The following is a 5539-nucleotide window of genomic DNA, read 5'->3' on the forward strand; positions in this document are numbered from 1 at the left end:
CATTCTGACTTGTTGTGTTCTTTCTGAGTTCTTTGCAGTAGAAGAATGTGCCTGTAGTCCAAAAATGAATGAAAACAAACAGATGGCATTTTATGAGGGTGCTTTTAGCATATTAAGGGGTGCCTTGAGACTATCAAAGGGTGCTGTCAGTCTGCAAAGGTTGAGATGCAGTAGGTTAGGTATAAAAAAAAATCAGTCTGTGATTCTGATTACTTCAGAAGTAATAACCCATTCAGTTCAAGTGTGTATGCTGTAATAGTGCATGTAAAATTGCATCTAAAGGGAATATTAAATCCCTTTGTATTATACTGTTCCATTTGCCAAATATATCAGTTTCACCTATCAACATATTTGATCATGTAATAGTAGTCCTTTATGTAATACAAAGAGGTAGGAGACTGCGTCCAAATAAAATCTCAGACATAATCTACTTTCCTTTTTCTCCCCACCCCTTTTTGTATATTTTTCCTTTTTATGAAAAAATACAGTAGATAAAAATGTGGAAGAGGAAAGATAGCAAACAAAACTGCAAGAGGAGAGTCTATAAGACAATGTTATGACAAATTAACAATGTGTATTGCAAAGACCCTTTTTCTTCGACAGGTAGCTGACTATTGACTTCTCTGAACTTGAATTAGGCAGTGGGAGCTGGTCAATTCAAGACTACGTGTTACATACAGGGTGTGATATCACCACTGATGTGCTGATTATTAAAACCCTACAAAATGAGGCAGGAGATCCACTTTAGTGTTTCCAAAGTTTAACTGTAGACTGGACTGGACTGGACTGTAGTGTACATTACATAACATCCAGACCAGAGGATGAAGTAAATAGGGATTTTTCCATTGACTGTACTATAAGTCGTGATCATGCAAAGATCCCCTTCTGGGTGAACCAGGCTGTTCTCACAGAAGCCTTGGCAGGATGAGGACCTTACATTTTGTTTTGGCAGAACACAGTGTCATCAGCTAATGAATAAAAACATCAGATAAACACAACCATATTAAAGAGTGATAGAATAGTTAAAAGCAGCCATTGCTTTCAAAAGCAATACAACGGGATATCCAAAAACTGGCCAAGCCAAAATTTTCTTAGCCGTTATAATTAAACAAGATGAAGTCATTTGAAGCCAACAAGGCTGGTTGTTTTAAATATCCAGCTGCTGCTCTCTAGCCTGACTTGAATATATTATTTATCTGGGAATGCATTTAATATCTGCAGCATCACTGTTTGGGTTTATTGCACTATTAACTTTAAAATTATATCCACCATTGTGTGGGTGGCAAGCTGAAAATGTAACATGGATAGGTTATTGTTACGGGAAAAGAGAATACTGCTCTCCCTTTGCTAATGTTCCAAGAAACATAAAGGTTATTTCCGTTTCTTTTTTGGCAAGAAGTATATTAATAAAAGTTGCTTCAAGTCTAATAGGATCTTTACAGATTTCTTATATATAACTGGCTTTCCAATAAAACTGCATTGTGAAGTTATGGAACTGATTCTCCATATATCAGTTTATTTCTTCCAGTTCAACTGAAAACTCATGGAGAGAAAATAAGTCAAGTGAAATGTATAGGATTAAGAGTTTGGTAAAATGATATTTTGCTGACAAAAGTAGGGACAATACCTCATTTATAGTTCAGCAGGTATATACATAGAAGGTAGCTCAAAACACTATTTAAACCTTCATAATACTGTTTCAGAACCAGTTCTTCCAAGTGTGGTATAGATTCTAATTGTCATTTGGGACTGCACATTAATCAGAGACTAAAACCATGGATTATAGCAGAGAGGGATGGGAAGGAACCACTGTGCTGGGAATATGGTAAGTGCATCCTCCAAATTTACTCCTACTATGACACTTCTGCTGGATGCTGTGTATACTCCCTGATAAGCTTGTCCAGCTGTGCTACCTGATTTTGAAGGAAGGTACATGGTGACAGTTCTTGTCTCCTTTTGGATAGCTGGAGACTGTGCATGGTTGTAGGGAGCTGTACCTGTGCTAGATAGTTCCCAACTCATACACGAGAGAGGGTGAACTGATTCTGGCACCCTTTATTGTGCCCCTGATGTTAAGTTTCCATGTAAGTCTATTTTTTTAATTGGCTGATGTAAAGCACTAGAACAGCAGGTTAGTTTATTACTCTGTCTCTTCCTCCCATCCCATATTAAGTCCAAAGCAATGTTGGGTTTTTGAGGATATTTTGGGTGGGGGCCAAGTATATGAAATTTCAGCCACATAAGTAATTTGGGGGGGTGGAGGTCTAAACTGGGACATAGGCATTTAGAATGATTGTGCAATAGAACACTTACAATAGTGTTCTAGGGAAAAGTAGTAACAAAATCCAGGCCTTTTGCTGGGAGATTCCCTCTTCAGCAAATCTTGTCAAAGGTTTTTCTGTCTCTGAAGGCCATAATCCATTTTCCTGACTTCCTAGGTTTATCATTACTGTTTAAACTCAGTCCTTTCCTCCTCTTAAGTATGGCCAGTATGGTTGCCATTTTTCTAAGGGTTGCATATCAGGAGTAAAGGAGTAGGCTTAGCGCTTCAATGTCACCTTGACTAATGACTAGATTGGAAAATAATAATTTCTGCTTTCAGTCAAGGGGAATGGTAAGCCTAATATATTAGGCTCTAGTAAGGTACAATATTTTATTTTGTACTTTGCAAGAATGAGAACATGTTTGCCTGGCAGCCCTCAGGAAAGCTTCTGGAAATATGCCAAAGTGACTGCACTTTAAACCTATGACTGTAGAATTTTCACAAATTTCTATAGCTATATTACTGAACATTTGAAAGGCCTTTATGGGGATTGCCTTCATTTATTAATAGAGGTGACCAAACACCTTTAAAACTTGCTGTAGATATTCACTTAAATTTGAATTCACTTCAGTCTCTCTATTCGGTTCATTTTTTGTACACAGTGTTGTAAAAATGTTTACTGACAGAAATACAACATGGAAAAGGAGCACTGAAAACTAAAAATGAAGTATGTGCACTCAGCATCCTAGTTCTCTGTGCTATGTTGATGAATCAGTGAATACAGCAACATTTGACCTACCTTTGTGTCCACTCATATCTAATGCAGGCAAAAAAAAACGTTAGCAGAAAATAAGATGCTCAAAATACATGTCATTTTTCAGAAAAGATACTGAACACACAAATATATGTAACACCCATGTGCATATGCACCCCCAGAAAAAGCACCAGTTACATACTATTTTCACCTCAAAATTTATATATCAATATATCACCCCAACTCAGGTCATTTTCTCCAGTTCTCAGCCTGCAACGCCTCTAAATGGTTTCTCTGCCTCACAGCTATTTGTCACAGATGCAGCAGTGGCAGCCAAAGAATTGGAATGCTTGCATGAGTCTCTCCAGTACTCATACCCTCCACCTCTGTGAATCCTGGCTCCATGATACATCCATACACAGGGGTGTATTAATCCTGCAGGCATGCTTAATTTCCCAGCCCTGTTCTACAGAGAGTAGAAGAGATCCTAAGTGAAAAGCTTCCCCCACAATGGACTTACGTTGTATTACTGGGGCAGCAATTAGCAATGCGATCAGTAGCAAAAAACCCCCCAAACATTACCTGAATGCAGCAAGCTATTGCCATCGCTAAATAATTAACCATATGCCAAACAGGAGTCAGAGTCTCAATTCTGTTCATCAAATGCAAAAGTAGCCAAATAAAAAGTTTAGAAGATGAAATTCATAAAATATTTTATTTAGTACAATATGATCTCATGTTGAATCTTTTCAAATGTTTGCTTATGTTTTAAAAATTATAGTCTCTCTGACATTGAACACAGCTTCAGCAAGTGCAGAAGTATTTGGGAATAAAGCAACTACGTGTGTTCATTTAAGCAGCATACTATGTGGGAAGTTTGCTTCCCACATAAGGTATAAGCAGATGCCCCTGACTAACACAGCCCACCTTGAAGCATTCTCCTACTTACCAGAAAAAGTTACTATACCTAAAATTAAGTTATATAAAGAAATGTTTGTCTGCTCTAAAAGTTGATGAAAAACCAGACTTCACTGTATGCCGTCATTGTATATGTAATTTGTAAACTGTAGATCTTGACAGTCTCCAGTTACAATTGAGAAGCTCCTAGGTTAAGTGCCATTTTTGATCTGAAATCAGGCTTACAACGTATGGAAATCCCTACTTCTGTAGACAAGGAAAGTCATAATATGCACCAATGGATCGTATTTAAGTTACCAACATTTGGGGTAGGCATAAAAATTACTCCCAGAGGGTTAATTCCAATATAGTCAGGGTGTTAGATGTGGATCAAAACAACACATGGCATCATTCTTGGGAGCAAGAAGAGAAGAAAAAAGGGAGAAATCTGTTGGGCTGCTTGTAATTTGCACTCCAGCCACATAAAGGAACCTTAAGCTGATAGAGGGCATATTTGCACTCGGGGCAGGTCTAAGGAGGGCTCAGTGGTGCAGTTGCACCCTCCACACTTTTGTTTTCTGCTCTACCCACATATCATCAACATTTCTATTCAGGCAGTGCTGTGGGAATCAACTGATTACAAAGCTCATTATAATCTACTGGTTCCTGCTAATCTGTCTTAACTCTATGTGTTAATGGTCCTCTCTCCTTGTTAGTGGTCTTCCATACTTTTGCTGTTAGCCATTCCTGGTAATATCTCTCTTCTATTTCACAGCTCAGCAGGATGGTTTTAGGTCAAGCTAAAAATCTTAAGACAGGAGTTGTAATATTAAGTAAGGTATAGAAATGACTGACAGTGAAGTACTGGAAACAAGATGCTCAGGAAGACCAGATTTTGTTTTATGAATCTGAATAAGACACATACATTTAACCATAACTACAGGACTAATGCAACACTATATTTTAATGATTTTAACTATTTTTGCTAGCTTGTTGTGGTTTTTAAATTTAATATATAATCCAGCAAATTAACAAATATTCCAATAGTTACATGTTTTTTGCCTTCATCCTAAACTGAATAATATAGTGCTAGGCCGCTAGCTTATTAGTCAAGCTTCTAGTTTCTCTTTAACTGGAGAAAAGTGCATGTCGTGTTATATGTGATGTGGCACATCATCTATAACACCCCCTTTCCAAAATCCTAGATTCACCCATTTTTGCATTTGCTTTTGTTACTTACTATATTCAACCAGAACAACATACTGTACATGTGTCTTAGAATAAGTAAGGTTTTTAGATTCTAGAAGTTGGTCCACCTCGTCTGCTTGAGAGTAGATGTTGGTTTTAAGTAATTCTGAAACAGAAATGCTATAAAATTTAGGAACAATTGTGAGAAACTTTTAAATGTATCAGTATTGCTTAAATCCTTCTCTTCACTCTCTTTTGTTATACATGCACATTCAGAGAATAAAGGGAGTTCTCATGATGACTGTAATTCTGTAGACAACTGGCTTTTATGAGTTTGTCCCCATAGAATCTTTACAAGTCCACCATGAAACAAGCATTGTACTGCCAAAGAATTCCAGGGACACTTGTTATAACATTAAATATGAAGGCAAGTCCTG

The 5539-nt window shown here is 37.3% G+C and overlaps 1 protein-coding gene across 3 annotated transcripts in view; it reads right to left on the bottom strand.

Annotated features, from left to right (window-relative positions):
- Positions 1 to 5130: 5130 nt before the first annotated feature.
- The window catches only part of HS3ST1 (heparan sulfate-glucosamine 3-sulfotransferase 1), a 17494-nt gene continuing 17085 nt past the window's right edge, over positions 5131 to 5539 (bottom strand). For all 3 annotated transcript variants that reach the window (XM_019526569.1, XM_019526571.1, XM_019526570.1), the window contains one exon: positions 5131 to 5230. The gene's annotated coding sequence lies outside the window, so the exon portion shown is untranslated. The remainder of the gene's footprint in view (positions 5231 to 5539) is intronic.

This window comes from Gavialis gangeticus, unplaced genomic scaffold, assembly GCF_001723915.1.
Source record: "Gavialis gangeticus isolate Ggan-Ray unplaced genomic scaffold, GavGan_comp1, whole genome shotgun sequence".
NCBI classification, from domain to species: domain Eukaryota; kingdom Metazoa; phylum Chordata; order Crocodylia; family Gavialidae; genus Gavialis; species Gavialis gangeticus.